The sequence below is a fragment of the Cydia pomonella genome, chromosome 20, assembly GCF_033807575.1.
Source record: "Cydia pomonella isolate Wapato2018A chromosome 20, ilCydPomo1, whole genome shotgun sequence".
In the NCBI taxonomy this organism is placed as follows: domain Eukaryota; kingdom Metazoa; phylum Arthropoda; class Insecta; order Lepidoptera; family Tortricidae; genus Cydia; species Cydia pomonella.
The window spans coordinates 17,409,341-17,428,946 of NC_084722.1; positions in this window are offsets into that span (position 1 = coordinate 17,409,341).

Below are 19,606 nucleotides of genomic sequence, written 5' to 3' on the forward strand. Positions count from 1 at the left end.
GTGTTGAGGGTACTTAGACAACGATATATATAATATATAAATATTTATAAATACTTAAATACATAGAAAACACCCATGACTCAGGAACAAATATCCATGCTACACAAATACAATAATAAATATAAGAGAACATTTTTGTACATGCTGAAACTGGTACACTTAGATCGTGCTTCACACTCGATTAGTCAATCAAAAATATGAAATTCAAAGGCAAAAAAAAAAGGTAGTAACCATAAGGGTTCCTTTGTACCTTTTTGGCACGGAATCCTGAAAAAAGGAACCAATAGAACCACTTAATTTATCTATCGTCGCTCAGCACAGCTTTAGTAGACAATATTCTCTCGACAAACACATCCCTCGCTACGCATCCTCGCACATCTCACATGAAAACGCAGCTTAAACATGTCGGTGCCTTTATCCGTGAGGTTGTTTTTGTGATGGCTGTCGCGAATCGAATAAATTACACCAAAATTGAAATTCAAGGAAAGTATTTGTCAACCTCTTTCAAGAGACAAGATGCTTTAATCCCTTTAGTCGGAGTAAGTCAGTTTCTTAGGCTGCTTGTCCATTGAGGCCGAGCGGTGCGGAGGCTTAAATCTCTCCGTTCAACTCCCCAAGCAATGTAAATAGCCAGCGTTGTTTGCGACGAGGTGACCATAAATCTCGCTCACGTGAGGGACATTTATTCTGTCCAGCGGACGAGAATGGACACATCTTTACCACGTCCTTACATACTGAATCACATGCTCAGAGAGGCAATAGAAACTAATTGAGGACATAGTCAGGATGCCTAGTGAAGCGACAATCGTTTGTAAAAACGAAAATCAAAACTTTAATAATATTTATTTTCATCCATATCATAACCTAATAATAGTATATATATTTTTTTATACTACGTCGGTGGCAAACAAGCATACGGCCTGATAGTAAGCAGTCTCCGTAGCCTATGTACACCTGCGACTCCAGAGGAGTTCCATGCGCGTTGCCGACCCTACACCCGCCCCCCCTCGTTGAGCTCTGGCAACCTTACTCACCGGCAGGAACACAACACTATGAGAAACGAAACGATATATTCAGAAACGATATGCTAACGGCCTAATTAACAAACCTATATCTGTGGATCTATCGTAATTTAAACTTTACGTTATGCTTAATTACATTCAAGTTTAGAACATTTCTGAGAAACAAAGAATTTTGATTTGGCCTATCAGTTGAGATTAGGTTTTACTAAAAACGACGCTTACCCTGACATTTGACGAAGACACCAAATATTTTTTACGAATGCGACAGCCATCTAGCATCTACACTTCCAACTCAACTCAAAGGAGGAAACTAGGGTAATGGATTGATAGGACAAAATATCTAGTTATGTCCATATCTAATTAAATACACACGTTACACGTAGGCTTAACATGTTTGAGTAAACGAGTACACAATGCATATTTACCTGTTAATCTGCTTATCAATCTCTAGTAGCCAAGACGTTTTGCTTGAAATATAATTTAGTTTGACATCAAAACAAGCGGTAGCGCCGCTGATTGTATTACCGAGCACTCCGACCCGCTCTGCCTGACCACATTACGGTATGGTTTTGCCTCTGCAAACCCCATTATAAATCTTGCAGTTCATTGGAAATATTACTTGACAAAAATAATCCTGAATTCGCCCTTAGTACATAACTTCGTATTAGCATTAAATCATAATTGCACTAAAACTTTTATCATGGGCATTACCTGTAATATTTAATTCAACATTTAGGATTTGGAATAAGTTTTAGTAAATTTTCAGTAATGGAGATAGTTTAGCGCCCAAGAAATGATATAGTATAGTTTTTATCCATCATCATTATCCCACGCAGATGACGGCGTCGCTTGCTTCTGCAAACCTCTGCTAGTTTTTATAATTATATTGCTAGATGGCAACACCGGGACACGCTGATTCGGTTACCGGCCGCTCCGACCCGCTCTGAGACCGCACTATGTACAAGTACTCAAAGGGATTGTACTGCAGATTGGATGTAGTGTTTCCTTTGTACGGCTCCCGTGTGTTGCCCCTGCTTTGTGCTTTTTGCTGATTAAATATTCATAGATCAGACCTTATATATTTTGTACCTACATATACATATAATTTTTGATACAGCAAAGCAAGTAGGTAGGCATGAAATCAATCAACCATTTGCTTTAAAATTCTACGTACTGATGCGGTTACTCTTTCAAAGCGGTAGACTTAGCAAGAGTGCGCCGCGACAGTGTCTCGCGCACAAGATAGACTTCCCGCCTCTTTCTGATCAATACAGTTAAAAAAGTTGGGTAGCATATATCAGGTGACCACGAATACGAGTAGTAAGACAAAGTGCGGCAAAGCGCCCAATATTTGTATAATAAGTCTACTATCTTTTTCGTTAAAATTATTTATGTATATGTCACCGTAAAACCCCGTTTTTAGTGATAACGAGTTTTCGTTATTTAAAACTAGTGTCGCATATAGCTCATAAGTTAATTAATGTATAATTTTAGTTTTACGTTCTGCTTTTAAGTTTTATTTTTTACAAATTATTTCCATGCCTCATTTGTCTTAATAACGTGTAATTTACTGTGTTAGTCATAAGTTTTACAAACTAGGTTAAGAATATACTGTAAATACCTTATTATGTAATAACGTGCTCTGATTGGTCAATAAACAACTAGTACACTCTGCACCTAACACCCACGTGACAAATGGGCGTGGCCCGACTATAAATTGATGCTAGGTCGGGCCAAATTCACCACAACACCAGACCTCCGGAGAGGTGGGCTCGGGACTTGCCCCGAGCCCTTCTACACCAGCAGTAGCTGACAAGCACTGCTCACCACACTACACTCGGATGCAACACGCCACACACGCCAGCTAAGCTGCCGGTCGCCTTCTCCGCGGCTCCATAACCTGGCCCCGCTCAAACGGTATCACCAGGTTAGGGGCCGTGGGGTTGGATAAACGATCGGTAGCGAAGAGCTGGCCCACACCAGCAACCCACACCGTCCCCAAAATGACGGCCACTCGACCACCCCACCAGTCGGTGGGGAAGCGACCCGCGACAGCCGCCGCAGCCATTGTGCGGTAGCGGCCCCTCATACCCCCCTGACGGGGGGTATCGACAGATTACTCGACTCGGCCAAATTCATTCCGTTTTTCTTTTTTTTTTTTTACTCTGCCGCCGACCGCCGCGTCGAGCGCACGCGTGCGCTCCGCGAGATGTCCACATTAGTTCGGGTTTCGTACCGTTACGTGCGCCCTGCCACGTAGAGCTTCGCTCCGTGTGCCTGTGCTTGTGCTTTAAGGATTGCAGTGCTATATTAAAAATATCTGAGATAGTGACTCTTACCCTAGTGCCCAGTGCCTCATTTCCGTGTGTTATAACCCAGAGACAGAGACTCTTAAAAATATTAGCCATCATGTCCTCCCTTGAAGATTACGTCAAATATTACTTCCCCCACCTAATTGAGCAATGGAGGGAACATCAATTAAAAAAACAAGCGGCCGCTGTTGTAGAGCCCGCTAAGTCAACTGCCGCAAACGCGGAGTCTGCATTATCGTCGCAGTCACCATCATCGCAACAACCTGGCCAGGACGGGGCAGGTAAGGCAGCACCCACTGAAAATAAGAATGCCAATGATGAAGAAATTATTCGTATCAAAGCGCTTAGGCGGAATAAAGTTAAAAATACAACCGGAAATTCCAATATTTCTTCTGGTGGCGGTGCACGTGCGCTGTCCCCCTCACACGCGCCTCGGCGCGCGAGCGTGTCATCCCGCCCTCACCCGTATGTTCGCTCGCAAGAGCGTTCTCACTCTAATACGAGCGCCCGCAGTGCTCCGATTCCGCGCTCACGCTCTCGCTCACCTCCATCAGAGGTTGAAGTAGCCCCCACCATTGAAAATGAAAATAATAACAATAATAACATTCATAGCAAATATCCAAATTCTCTATCGAATGATCAAAATATCTTCTTGTCCCCCACCCCCCCCCACCCCCTTCACGCCTCAAATATTAGGCAGCTCCCAACAATCCCAAAACGGATCAACGCACCATACCCCAGATAGTAACACTCCAAAAGAATTGAATAAAATCTTTTCTGAAAATGATTACGTGTCTTACAATTCAGACATGGATTACGAATCTCTCCATTCAGACGACGACTTCACTTTAGTGGAAGGTAGAAAAATTAAGCGTAGACGTAAGAACGGCCTTAACACTCAATTAAATCCCACAGAGTCACCCAACAAATTAAACCACAGTGAACACAATTTAAACAGTAAGTCAAATAGCCACAGTGCATATTTTAAAAACAGTAACCCAACACCTACGCAAAATAGTTTCCAATTACTGCCTCAGGATAGTTTTCCGACTACAAATAAGGATGTCTCAGTCGAGGGAGATCCTCACTTACCCCACTCGGCTACCGAGGTACCCGTAACCGAGACCCCCACAAAAAATAAAAAACCACCACTACTAGGGGTTGAGGACGTAAGCAGGTGGAAAAAGCTCTCTCTAGAAGCACAACGACTCAAATTAGGGTACCTTTATGCACATATCGGAATTGATGACAGAACAAAAGAAACATTCTTGTTTATTCAAGCCCAGACCCCGGCGCAGTACTGGTCTTGGCGTCGTCTCCTAGATGATGGTTTCTTCTCTTATCCGCCGGACGAAGAGAAGAAACTGCAAACCGTTATTCTGGGCCTCCCTGTGTCAATGGAGCTCCAAGACATTCTGGAGGACCTGCGAAATCAAGGCCTTCCCGTACTAGAAGTTCACCGTATGCTCAGAGGCCCCAAGCGCGAGCCCTTCGATGCTGTGCGTGTGGTCTCCGAGAAAACCCCAGAGGGGAGGAAGGCCTTTAATGTAAAATCAATATGTGGACTCAGCGGACTAAAAGTAGAGCCACCCCGACAGAGTCTCCGTCCCCCTCAATGCTACCGTTGTCAAAGATGGGGCCACACGCACAAACATTGCCGGCTTACTCCCAGATGCGTTAAGTGCGGCAAAAATCACCCGTCCAATGAATGTGATCGTAAGAAAGACCCGATCACCGGTCTTTATCCCACTCATTGCTGTAACTGTAATTCAGACCATGTGGCCAGTTTTACACAATGTCCAATAGCTCCTCCTCCTAAACAACCTAAACCAAAAAGAGTTTATTCCTCTAACCAAAACCCTGTCGAAGTTACAAATGTATGGCAACACTCCAGCACAAATACACATAATGTCACAAATTTCTCCCAAAGTCAACATTATCCTTCCCCTCCTCAACAAACTCAAACCCCAAACCCAAAGGGGCAACAGACCCACATCCAAGCCCAGGCCAATTCCCACCAAACCTCTAATCTGCCCCAGTCTCAGGTTCACTTAGTACCACCTCACCTAGTGAATCCACAATACAATTCTAACTACCCACCTTTAAGAATCCCTAAGACGACCCAATCAAATCAAGTGTCTCTGACATCGCAACAGCATAATGTAATTAAGCCAAGAGGAATGAATACTCATAAAGAATTTCCATCTCCGCTCCACCCTCATTTACCCAACCACAATCACCAATCGACTACTGCCAACGTCATGCCCTATCCTCAAAGCCCTCCTATGGGTGACCTCACAGCTGATTTACAACTAGTTATGGACCTAGCTAACGCTCTCGACATAGACGAAGTCTGTTTGCTGGCTTCAAGGCTAAGAAGTGCGGCCTCTCCGGGTCAACAACTATTAATCATGGCTCAACATGCCAACATAATAAGAACAGTAAGGAGGTTATGTTCACCGGTCACTCCATAATGGATAGTACACCTAACCAAAGACTGAAACCTAAATCACTGAACTTAAGTTTCTTGAACATTAATGGTATTAGCAATAAAAAAGACGAGATTTCCTGTCTATCCAATGAAAATAAACTGGATATGCTACTGATTCAAGAAACATTTCTTAAACCCAGTCGAAGAACCCCTAGAATAGCCAATTACTCGTCAACTAGAACTGACAGGCTAGGATCTAGAGGAGGGGGCACCCTCATTTATTATCGAAGAGCTTTACACTGTAGTCCGATTGATTTACCACCACTCACTAATATAGAGGCAACGGCTTGCCGGATCTCCCTTAATGGTCATATCCCAATAACAATTATTTCCGCCTACCTACCACCGGACAAAGCAATCCTAGAGTCGGATCTTGAGACTGTGTTTGGCGTTGACGAGGCTGTCATTCTGGCAGGCGACCTTAACGCTAAGCACAGACAATGGAACTGCAATGTCACAAACACCAATGGTAGAAGCCTACATAAATTCCTTTTATCTACTCCCAACATAGACATGTTGGCCCCTTTGGAACCAACCCATTTCCCTCACTCTCTCCATCACCGGCCGGATGTTCTCGATGTGGCTCTTCTAAAGGGTATCTCCCTGAGGGTGAGCTCCATTGAGGTCATGCACGCCGGTGACTCAGACCACCGTCCTGTCATCCTTCGCCTTGGCTCCGCCCCTAGCGTCACACCCGTGCTTAAAAAGGTTACTAACTGGGTAAAAGTGGGCGAAGAACTTAACAAAGAGGACTGCCCACTAAAGGAAATCTCCCAGCTACCTCTCTCCTCCACAAAGGACACGGATGAGGCAATAACATCCCTTACAAATGGCATCTGCGCAATCATAGATAAATGCTCAAAAGAAGTCCCAGCAGAAGACGATCGTAAATGGCGCCTCCCGGCAGACATTAGGGATCTCATAAAGGATAAAAACTTTGCTACCAGAGAATACGATAGGTTCCCATCTCTGGAAAATAAGAACATGTTAAACCGGCTCCGAAGGCAGGTGAAGGAGAGGGTGAGGGAGTTTAGGGAGGACAAGTGGACTGGTTTTCTTGAGGAGTTGTCCCCCAGCCACCAGGCGTACTGGAGGCTGGCGAGATCTTTCAAGTCAGACGCCATAGTGGCAATGCCGCCGCTGGTCCGCCCCGACCTTCCGACCCCTGCTTTCACCGACGATGAGAAAGCAGAGACGCTTGCAACCAGCCTGGAATCTCAATGTTCCCCAGGTAAAGAACCTAATGATCCTGACCATATCCCACTAATAGAAGAAATGGTTGAGAATAGACTCACCAACACCATTTCACCTGACCCACCACCTAGACCAACCACTTTCACTGAGGTCAGGTTCTTAATCAATAAACTGAAAGCTAAAAAAGCTCCCGGTTTTGACCAAATACCAAATAGACTATTGAGGCTACTACCAGACAACCTTATCCATATATTGGTCGACATTTATAATGCTGCCCTAAGTAAATACCATTTCCCTGCTGCTTGGAAAGTGGCAGTTGTAATAGGCATCCCAAAAATCGGCAAACCAAGAAATGAGCCTGCCAACTACAGACCCATATCATTACTAAACACCCTTGGGAAACTTTATGAAAAAATCATTCACATCAGACTAGTAGACTTTGTGAACTCTAAAGACCTATTAATTCCAGAACAGTTTGGGTTCAGGGCCCAGCATTCCTGCATCCACCAAGTACACCGCCTCACGGAACACATCCTATACTGGCTGACGAGCTGGAAGGGAGTCCCGACAGGGGCCATTTTCCTCGACGTGGCTAAGGCTTTTGACAAGGTCTGGCACAGCGGCTTAATTTATAAGCTGCTTGAATTACAAGTGCCAGTCAGTCTCATTCTCATCATCAAAGACTTCTTATCAGACAGAAGCTTTAGCTACAAAGTAGAGGGCACCCTTTCGGCTCGTCACCCGGTAAGAGCAGGGGTCCCACAAGGCTCGGTCCTTTCACCCACGCTCTTTGCCCTTTATATCAACGACTTACCTAAAATCCCAGGGGTCCATTACTCCTTATTTGCTGATGATACAGCTATATACGCATCCTCTCATATCCCGTCGAGGCTGACCTCACTTCTTCAGCAAGCCATTGACTCCCTTGGGAGCTGGTTTGATAAATGGAGAATTGAGGTCAACCCGGACAAAAGTGCAGCTGTACTTTTCTCAAGGAAGAAACAAAATTACTTAAAGCAGCTGGCGGCGCATCCACCCATCAAACTATATGGCAGGCCCATTAACTGGATCGAAAAAACAAAGTATCTAGGGGTCACTTTAGATCGACAACTGAACTTTAAGTCCCACATAAAAGCTGTAAGGGATAGGGCAGCTTTTGTAATGGGACGTCTCCACCCTATGACTAACACACGCAGCAAAATGGCCATCCGGCACAAGTTAACCATTTTTAAAACATGCGTAAGGCCCATTCTTACTTACGCTAGTGTCGTATTTGCACACTCGTCTAAGTACCGTCTCAAGAAATTCCAAATTCTTCAAAACAGATTTCTGAGGAGCGCAGTCGGCGCTCCGATCTACGTCAGAGTAGCAGATCTCCACAGAGATCTCCGTATTACATCTATAGCCCACTTTATGAATATGTGCTCGAGACGGTACTTTGACAAGGCTCCTCACAACCCTAACCCCCTTATCAGGGAGATGGTTAGCTACTCGCCTTATCCGGTCTCAAACTCTCAAAAAAGACGTCCCAAACATGTTCTCCAAGATCCGGAGGATAATTTAACAGTTGCCATAAACAAGGGATCCTTTAATCCGCCTAAGCGCTTTCCTGTAGGACCTACTATAGATGTCTCTAAAGCAACAGATGAAGAGTTCGATATCTTATTGAACCAACTCAAAGAAATGGGTGCTGCCTTGTCTGCTCCGTCTTTCAGGTATCGGCCCAACTTAACCAAAAGGCGAGTGGGAAACAGCCAGGGACCCGTCATTCGGCCATCCCGGGCTCTGCCTCATGACCCAGGCTGATGTTCTCTCTGTGAATTCAATTACAGCTAACAAATAGACTTACAGACACAAATTACAAATAATTCTTAAAACAGTTTCGACTACTGACCTCCCTACAGACAACTCTCACAGAGCCAAGACCTGTGTCCCTTCCGGGCACAGGCAACCCTTTCTTCCCCGGGGCGTCCCTTCGGGACGCCCCGGCGTTATAGCGATAGTTAATGGAGGAATCTCCAAACTTAGAAAAGCCCTTAAAAAAAAAAAAAAAAAAAAAAAACCAAATTCATTCCACATTTACATTCAATACTGACACTACCCAGTGTTCTTAAACCAAAAGTATGTGTTTTTAATCTCCCACAACACTACCCGGTAATGGTACTTGGCGGTATGCGGTAAAGGTTCCAGTCTTCAGCCAGCGCGTTCCAGCTTCGAGTCTTCGAGCGTCCCGTGTGCTATCGACGGGCTTCTTTCTTCAGCAACCCTACTAGTCTACGCTCCACATCAATGGTCCTTCGAGAGCCGAATGAAGAAAGAAACAAGTACGCGCTGAGTTTTAAGTAAATTTTACTTGACTCAGAAAGAAGAAAGAAACAAGAAACACGAACGCGCTGAGCCTAGAAGTACGCTTCGGCTCAAACCTTTACCTCTACCCATACCATACCCCACCATACCGGCTTGCCGGTCGGACCGTGCTGTGTTGTAGGTTTTTCCTCCACTCACGTGTCCTGGCAACTTTCGTTGCATGTGTCACACGGTGATACCAACACACTGCTTTCGAACGCTCTAGGCCTTGCACTTAGCCATTGCGGGAGATTCAGTGCACCGAGGGATCCACGCTTAGGGGCACTGACGTTGCGCTCTGTGACGTCAGCGCATAGGCGTTAGGCAGGTAAATTGTATATAGTTAGGGACCCCCGCGTGTGAACAAGAAAGAAGAGGATGTCGGAGACAGGAAGATCTCTACGTCCGCGCACGCGCCCGGGCCCGTCTGCCCCCGCGCCTACCCCGACCCCGTCGCCAGGTGAGACTACCTCCGGCGGGACAAATACGTGGAGCAAAGGCACCAGCGACAACCAGAAAACTAGTGGAGATAGGGAATCAGTGCGTAACTCTGAAAACGATTTAGAAGATACGGTTATACCCCGCAGTAGGTCGAGTACGCTAGTCAACAAAGACGCCGTAGTCGCACCGCCGCCGCCGCGCGCGCCGTCCGTTCGCGCATCGAATGCAGACCGCGAATCGGTAAATAGGGATCGCGATAGTCAGATAACCGTGTTGATGGCCGAGCTGGAGGTCCATAAAGCCGCTCTAGCCGTCGCCCAGACGAAGTCCGAAACTGCCAAAGTACGGCTGCAGATTGCGCAAATAGAGGCGCAGTCTGACGGCGGCAGTGTCGCGGCTGACGACTCTGAGCGACGAACTAGAAATTGGGTAGGACGACATGCTAGACCACCACACGAGATCGCGAACGACGATAAATTCCCTCTACCGAGAGAGACCGCGCCGCCCGCCGCCGCCGTCGACCGGCCTAGCCGACCACAACCGCGATTTTACGAGGTACCGCATAGTAATTACGCGCCGATCTTTCACAAACCGCCCGAGTTACCCGCGTTTTCAGGCGATATAACGGAATGGATCGCTTTTAGAGCGGAGTTCGAAGACTCCGCCCCCATGTTTAGTGCCGTCAACAACGTGAGTCGGATTAGGCGCGCACTCAAAGGGGAGGCTCGGACAGCCGTAAAGTCAATCATGTACACAGTTCAGGATCCGTACGAAATTATGGAGGCGCTAGAACGGCAATTCGGCGACCCGGAAGAGATAGTACTCACCGAGTTGCATAATGTAAAGCGTATGCCGCGATTGGCCGAGGACAACGGCAATATAGCTTCTTTCGCCGCGCATATTGCTAACGCCGTCGCTACAATAAAATCGTTACGGCAAGATAAATACTTACACGCGCCTGAACTTGTAAACAAAATCGTGGACAAATTAAATCTGATAGTGCGTTACGAATGGGCAAAGTATAGGCAATCTAATAGCGGAACTCCCGACTTAGTCGCGTTGTCGGAGTTCTTGAGCGAGATTAGTGTTGCGTCCAAACGCGTAATCAATACCCAACTATCGCTCAGGTAAAACACCGCGATAATAACAATAAAAAAAAACCCGCGAAACCCGCGTCAACCGGAGCTAGACCAAAGCAGATATCGTCCGTCTCTGTCCCGCGCAGTACGTGCGCCATATGTAAGAGCGGCAGCGAGCACAAAGTTAGTGCGTGCTCGAAGTTTTTAGCCGCGACGATATCTGAGCGTTGGGACCTAGCAAAGGGTGCAAAATTGTGTTATAGATGTTTGGATGCTGCTCACCGTAAGCCGTATAGATGCAAGTACGTCGCGTGTGGCATGAGCCAATGCGAGGCCGGACATAATAGATTATTACACGGACTAAACGCGGCCGCGCCCGCGAACGGTAATAATACTTCGGCTAGTACTGCGGCGGGAGCAGTAAACACTCTTAGATTCGCGCAAACGTACCTCAAAGTCATGCCTGTAGAGGTGTCGGGGCCCTTAGGCACCGTGCAAACCCTCGCGCTGTTAGACGAAGGCGCGGCCATGACTTTGATGCTTCACGAAACGGCGGATAAAGTTGCACCTCGCGTACGCGGTGAATCGTTAGAGATAGAAGGAATAGGCGGCAGAGTGAGCGACCCGGATTCGTACAGGTTACGAGTCGCTATAAGAGGTTTTTGCAGCCGACATATGGAAATGATGGAGGTACTTACGATAGGCAAGATAGGCGTAGGTATGCAGGGCGTACCACGTGACGTCGTAGAAAAATGCGATCATTTATCGGAAATCGCGGACGAACTTTGGTACCCGCCCGCGGTACCTACTATCTTGATAGGCCAAGACAATTGGCACCTCATAGTTTCACGGCAAATTTTAAGCGGACCCTCTCACCTTCCCGTCGCAAGCCTAACCAGGTTAGGCTGGGTTTTACATGGCCCAGATAGAGCATGTCACGCCGCGGTCAATTTCGTAGGGCACGCACGGCCTAAAACCGCGGACGACGAAGCTATCGAACTCATGAAACAGCATTTCGATATAGAGTCGTTAGGCGTCTCAAAAAACTTGCCTCGGGCCGATCCCGATCAACGCGCGCTAGACCTATTAAAATCCACCTGCGAGAAAATACCGGGGGAAAATAGGTATCGAGCGGGCTTACTATGGCGAACCGATGACGAAGTACTCCCCGATAACCGAGCGCACGCATTAAAACGGCTATACAGTCTCGAACGAAAGTTAGACCGAGACCCGAAGCTTAAAGCCGAATATGCGAAGCATATGAATAATTTGCTCGAAAAAGGTTACGCGGAGAAAATGGACTCGCCGCCCCCCCTCGACGCGCCGCGAACGTGGTATCTAGCTCATTTTCCCACTTTTCATCCGCAACGCGGTAAAATGAGGTTAGTTTGGGACGCGGCTGCCACAGCCTACGGACGATCGCTGAATAGCGCGCTGTTGGCCGGCCCAGACCTACTAGAATCGCTCTTTGGCGTATTAGTACGCTTCCGCGAGGGCAAAATCGCGGTCATAGCCGACGTCAAAGAAATGTTTTTACAGATTGAAATAATAGAGCGAGATCGCGATGCGTTACGTTTCGTTTGGAGGGGGGAGGACCGTACCTCTCCACCGCAAGAATACAGGATGAAGCGGCTAATATTTGGATCGGCAGCGTCACCGACAACCGCTCTGTACGTCAAAAACGAAAACGCAAAAACGCACAGCAACGAATTCCCGATCGCCGCTGAAAAAACAATAAAAAATACGTATATGGACGACATGTTAATTGCCCTAGACATGTGCGAGGAGGACGCGAGACGTGTAGTAAACGATATTTACGAGTTAAATATGCGCGCGTCACTAGAGCTCCGCGGATTCGCATCGAATAATCCTGCGGTAATATCTGACGTAGTAAACAGTAAAGAGGAGACGTCTCTGTTAGGCGTGAACGAGAACGAGCGTACATTAGGGTTGAAATGGAATCACAAGCGTGACACCCTAGGCTTTAACGTGAATTTTCGTAACACGCCCGAGGACGTATTCAACGGTCAGAAATTACCTACAAAGCGACAGGTTACAAGCAGCGCGATGTCGATATTCGACCCCATCGGTTACGTTAGCCCCATATCCGTCTTAGGCAAGGCGTTAATGCAAGAGGTATGGCGGACAGGGATCGATTGGGATACGCCTATACCCGTCTCGCTTGCACCCGCGTGGCGATCCTTCATAGAAAACGTACAGCAATTAAGGGACTTAGAAATTCCGCGACACGTACCCGCATTTAATAGGGAGGCATATATGCATGTTTTTTGCGACGCGAGTGAAAAAATATATGCCGCGGCCGTGTACCTAGTTAGTACGAACCCCGACGGGACTAGAACCTCTGCATTGGTGGCCGCTAAGGCCCGAGTGTCCCCTCTCCGGGTAGTTAGTATTCCGAGGATGGAATTACAAAGCTGCGTACTAGCTACTAGACTAGCGGAAACTATAGTCAAAGAGTCAGACTACGTAATAAAGGACAAGTTTTTTTGGTCTGACTCAAAAACGGCCCTCACTTGGATACGTTCCGACCCGCGTAGATACAAAACGTTCGTCGCGCATAGGTTAGCGGAAATCGAGAACACTACCACCCCCGCCAACTGGCGCTGGGTGCCTAGTGCGGCTAACGTGGCCGACGACGCGACGCGAGGTATTCCCGCGCAATTCGGAGCGACCCATCGGTGGTTCATAGGACCCGATTTCATACGTGAAAGTGAGGAGCATTGGCCTACAGAGAAAACGCCCGCGCCCGTCGCCGATACGGGCGAGGAACGTGTTAATAAGCTCGTTTGCTCGATAGGCATAACTAGAAATAAATTCGAGTACCTACCGGAGGTAAGTAGGTTCTCAAAATTCGTACGCTTAGTTCGCGCCACCGCTAGGATTCTGGTTGCCGCCGAGGTATTTAAAGCCGCACTGCTATCTAAGAAAACAGATACAGAAATAAATAAGGGGCATTTAAACTTAGCAGAGATATTGCTAATCAGAAGGAGTCAACATGCAGCCTTTCCAGAGGAAATTAAGTTACTGGAAACTGGGCGAGCTTTGCCGAAGAAATCTCCTCTACATAAAATTGCCGTGAAGTTAGATAAAAACGGAGTCATCGTGTTAAATGCCAGAATAGACAAAGATGTTGTTAGGGTCACATAAAATTGAATTAAGTGATAGGCAGACGATACTATTTGAGACTAAATTAGGGTATATAGTCGCAGGCCCAACAAACAGCGGTCAGGTATCGGCTCCTTCGCGTATTAATTGTTATTTTACAAATGTCACCTCTTGCGCTAGTAATGAATTGCTTGACGATGAGACTCGAACCCAACTCACGCGGTTCCAGCAGCCTGCGAAGGTTTGCACTAAGCAATCTCATCATTCCTCGAACAGGAAATCAAATAGAAAGCATTTCACTAAGTTTTTCACTAGACAAGAAGGTACATATTCTCATACTTAGGTATATGTCAACTTAACGTTAAAGGGAAATCTTAGTGTTTCGGTATTTATATTTATCAGTATAAGCTTGCTTAGCTACTATTTGTTACGTTCCTAAATATGTGAAAATATGTGAACTAAATTAGTGTACATCGGCTGATAGATTGAGACTTGTGAAGGTGTCAGATAGCCATGTTTCGTATGTTTCAATTTTCAATACTAAGTACACATATTACCAGTGATACCTATTTGTTAGGGTTACTCATTACTTAATTTGTTCTGTGCATCATTTATGAGTGCATACAATGAGTCTTGGCTACCTAAGCTGTAATTTGCAAGCTAACGCTGCAGCTAACGATTACATTACTTTTCATGTCAGCTCCGCGTGTCTGACATTAAGGAGATTTTGGGAAGCTGAGGTAAAGTCGACCACATTTTGTTTAAATGAGTGCTGGGTATTGTAAAACTTGTTAGGGTCACATAAAATTGAATTAAGTGATAGGCACATTTTACCTACGTGAGACTTTAATTTGTTTATGCCTGTAATCGATTTATTTACTCGATTAGTATGTAAATTTAACTGCCGACATATCTTCTCAGTCATAAAACAAGTCGCACTGCCATTATCCAAAACTGCCCTGGCTATGATCTCGCGATTGTCATGCCCGTATACTTTTATTAATGCAGTGGTTAACAGTCCGACGTTCGGTTCAGATGCATGCGAATATGACGTTAATGCAGGAACGGAGGCGGTGGCCGGCGCCGGCGCATCACTCGGCTCAGTAGCTGCCCGTGACGCGGGACGCTCACACGAATTCGATCCTGTTTTTTGCATGTGCTCTGTGATATGAATGAGTGAATTATGCTTGCGCTTACATATCCTACAACCTGCCTTCTTGCAATGGTTTGCGTAGTGATCTCGTCGGAAGCAATTAAAACATACTTTATAATTCGGCAGCAAATTAAGCCGCTCGATAGTGCTTAACGCGAGAAACTGGGAACAGTTATTTAAGCTATGCTCACCATTGCATTTCGGACATAATTGAGACGGGGAAGTGACACAGTGTTCAGTGGTTTGAGTCGAAATCAATACCCTATGTTTAGACGCAAATTTAGCCGGCTGACTCGATTGACCGGCGCCTGAGGCGCTCGATAACTCTAAAGTTTCAATCAAATCTGCACGATTACGCATAAAAGTGATAAAATTATCAAATGAAATAGGAATATTCTTATCAAAGCTTCCTTTGTGCTCCTCCCACTCGCGGAATGTCTTTGTGTCTAGTTTGCTGCTAATTATGTGAATAAGGAGCGTGTCCCAATGATTGACAGGCTCACCTAGGGATTCTAAACATCTCAAGTTTTTGTTTACGTGGTCAATAATACGTTTTAAATGCACGGACGACTCTTCTGTGATCGGCTCCACATTAAATAATGCAGATACATGGTTTTGTAATAATAACCTTTTGTTATCGTACCGTTCGCATAAAAGTTTCCATGCTACCTCATAATTGTTCCCAGAAAACTCTATGGAATGAATAACTAAGGCTGCTGACCCTTCTAACGATGCTCTTAAATAGTGAAATTTATTAATGTTGTCAATGTCATCGTTAGAATGGATTAGACTTGTGAAAGTATCTCGGAAACCTAGCCAATTCTCGTATGAACCCTGAAATTTTGGTAACTGAATAGTTGGCAGCTTAACCAGTTTATGATTATTTGAACCACTACGCGACCCACGATTGCTGCATGACTCGAATTCATCGCGTTTTTTATTAAAATTATTGAGCATATCCTGGGCCCGCGAGAGCACAGAGAAGTAGTTATTTTGAAACTCGTCTCGCTCTGCCATATGTGTGTCCAAATTTTCACTGCTACACTCTAACTGTGTCTGTACATCATCGTAAAGCTCATACAATGCCTCAATCTTACCTATACGCAACTGCAATTGACTAGCCTCAGCTTGAGTTAATGACGATTCCTTCACTGTGCCTAGGTATGTAGTAAACAAGGTTAGTTGACCTTTGTAACTGCCTCTTTTGCGAATTAAATCCTTTTCATCAACCATTTTTGGGAAGCTGGTGTACGTAGACCTTGAATGTAAACAATTAATAGATGTAAACACGATTAATGAAACTATTTAATAATTAAAATTACACTTTGTGTTCAGTTTAGTCAATAAGCTAAAATAGTCTAGTTCGTAAGATTTTACAATGAAATTATAATAAATAATTCGAAATCACGAATAAAATGTAAATAATTGATTGATTCGTGTAAAATATACTAAACTATTATCTTATTGTACCTATTAACAAAGACCATACATTCGCAAATTATCATTCATATAAAAATTATTCAATTTAAAATACAACTTTCACTTAAAATCCCTAGTAATAATTCCTGTTTAAAATAATCCACAATAGAAATAAATTAAAGATCATGACTAGTCTCGAGTGAATAGAATAAGCGTACCTACACGAATAGCGGTAAATTAACGGTCAGAAGTTGCGTTGACAAAAGTAAGTTATTTAAACGAACATCAATTCAATTTATTGTGAGTTTCAAATAAATAAAATAATTAAGAATTGACTAGATGAATATCACATTGAAATAAATGCAACGAACTAACTTACAAATTGATCTGACCTTAATAAATACCAATACACTTTAAACAATAAAATATTCACTAACCTGGTTTTTCCACCATAAATCCTACCTAATTATACCTTAATAACGAGTGCTGGACCCTAACAACTCCTAACACACTCAACACTGCTAGATTCCGATGTCCTGGTGAATTTCTTCATCACAGCCTCGGCAGTCGTAATATCCTCAGTGATAAATTGGTAATTTATAGGTATTTCCCTTCGGTCCTCCTATAAATGCTGGTTCCTTCAATTATACCCGGTTCGTGTGGACCATGTTCAAGGGTCTGACGGGCTTATAGCAGAAAAACTCAAAATAAAATATATGAGACGTGTAATCTGTCTTGTGGTACAGGAATAAGTAAAGTGACATGCAAATTTTGATTTCCTGTTCGAGGAATGATGAGATTGCTTAGTGCAGACCTTCGCAGGCTGCTGGAACCGCGTGAGTTGGGTTCGAGTCTCATCGTCAAGCAATTCATTACTAGCGCAAGAGGTGACATTTGTAAAATAACAATTAATACGCGAAGGAGCCGATACCTGACCGCTGTTTGTTGGGCCTGCGACTATATACCCTAATTTAGTCTCAAATAGTATCGTCTGCCTATCACTTAATTCAATTTTATGTGACCCTAACAAGTTCCAAAAGAGATCAGCCCCAATTAAAAAATCAACCTCGGATGGCTTATAAAAGTTAGGGTCAGCTAAACAGATGTTAGACGGAATATTCATTCGCGATATATCCATCTGTTGATAAATTGGTAATTTATAGGTATTTCCCTTCGGTCCTCCTATAAATGCTGGTTCCTTCAATTATATCCGGTTCGAAGGACCAAGTTCCATTATCCAAAACCAGGGCAGTTTTGGATAATGGCAGTGCGACTTGTTTTATGACTGAGAAGATATGTCGGCAGTTAAATTTACATACTAATCGAGTAAATAAATCGATTACAGGCATAAACAAATTAAAGTCTCACGTAGGTAAAATGTGCCAGGTGCCAATTAAATCGTTAGATAACACCTACTCGACTTATTTAAATTGCTCTGTTTTGCCATCTATAACTGACGAGATGCCATATCAACAGATGGATATATCGCGAATGAATATTCCGTCTAACATCTGTTTAGCTGACCCTAACTTTTATAAGCCATCCGAGGTTGATTTTTTAATTGGGGCTGATCTCTTTTGGAACTTGTTAGGGTCACATAAAATTGAATTAAGTGATAGGCAGACGATACTATTTGAGACTAAATTAGGGTATATAGTCGCAGGCCCAACAAACAGCGGTCAGGTATCGGCTCCTTCGCGTATTAATTGTTATTTTACAAATGTCACCTCTTGCGCTAGTAATGAATTGCTTGACGATGAGACTCGAACCCAACTCACGCGGTTCCAGCAGCCTGCGAAGGTCTGCACTAAGCAATCTCATCATTCCTCGAACAGGAAATCAAATAGAAAGCATTTCACTAAGTTTTTCACTAGACAAGACGGTAAATATTCTCATACTTAGGTATATGTCAACTTAACGTTAAAGGGAAATCTTAGTGTTTCGGTATTTATATTTATCAGTATAAGCTTGCTTAGCTACTATTTGTTACGTTCCTAAATATGTGAAAATATGTGAACTAAATTAGTGTACATCGGCTGATAGATTGAGACTTGTGAAGGTGTCAGATAGCCATGTTTCGTATGTTTCAATTTTCAATACTAAGTACACATATTACCAGTGATACCTATTTGTTAGGGTTACTCATTACTTAATTTGTTCTGTGCATCATTTATGAGTGCATACAATGAGTCTTGGCTACCTAAGCTGTAATTTGCAAGCTAACGCTGCAGCTAACGATTACATTACTTTTCATGTCAGCTCCGCGTGTCTGACATTAAGGAGATTTTGGGAAGCTGAGGTAAAGTCGACCACATTTTGTTTAAATGAGTGCTGGGTATTGTAAAAGCCTGTTTCTCGTCAATGAACTCAACACTGTTTTGGTTGCCACTTCCCACCACTCACGTTTCGTCGCGCCCTGAAGATGCTGCTGCCACTCCCTCGTTGTCCGTCCTCTAATGTCGGTACCGACTCATGTCCTCAAGGAACGCAGATGTCTTCGGCCACTCACACCCCGTCAGGGTCGAGCAGATGCGACATCAAACCAGTTAAATAAGAAGAACACACACTCAACCGTTGCAAATTGACGCCGTGGTGCTCGTTGAGAAAAATATGAAATTATTTTGGACCTTCATGACATTCAAGAGGGGTCACACCACCGTAATTCATAAAATTAACCCACAATTGGAGTAGCGGTTCTTCGTTGCATCCTGTTGGCTTCCTGGATCAAGCAGTTTGGGTTGAAAGACAAGCTTTCAACGCCCGGGGGCATGTTCGGGTCAAAATCAGATCCATGAAGCGCCTGCGCAAATACTATAGCAAAGCGCCACAGAGGTCAATCTCCTCTCGTATTAATTTAAGATATTGTCAAAATTTGCATGTCACTTTACTTATTCCTGTACCACAAGACAGATTACACGTCTCATATATTTTATTTTGAGTTTTTCTGCTATAAGCCCGTCAGACCCTTGAACAGATGTGCATATACCCGTTCTACACGCCAAAGAGGGCTTCGTCAAGCTGCT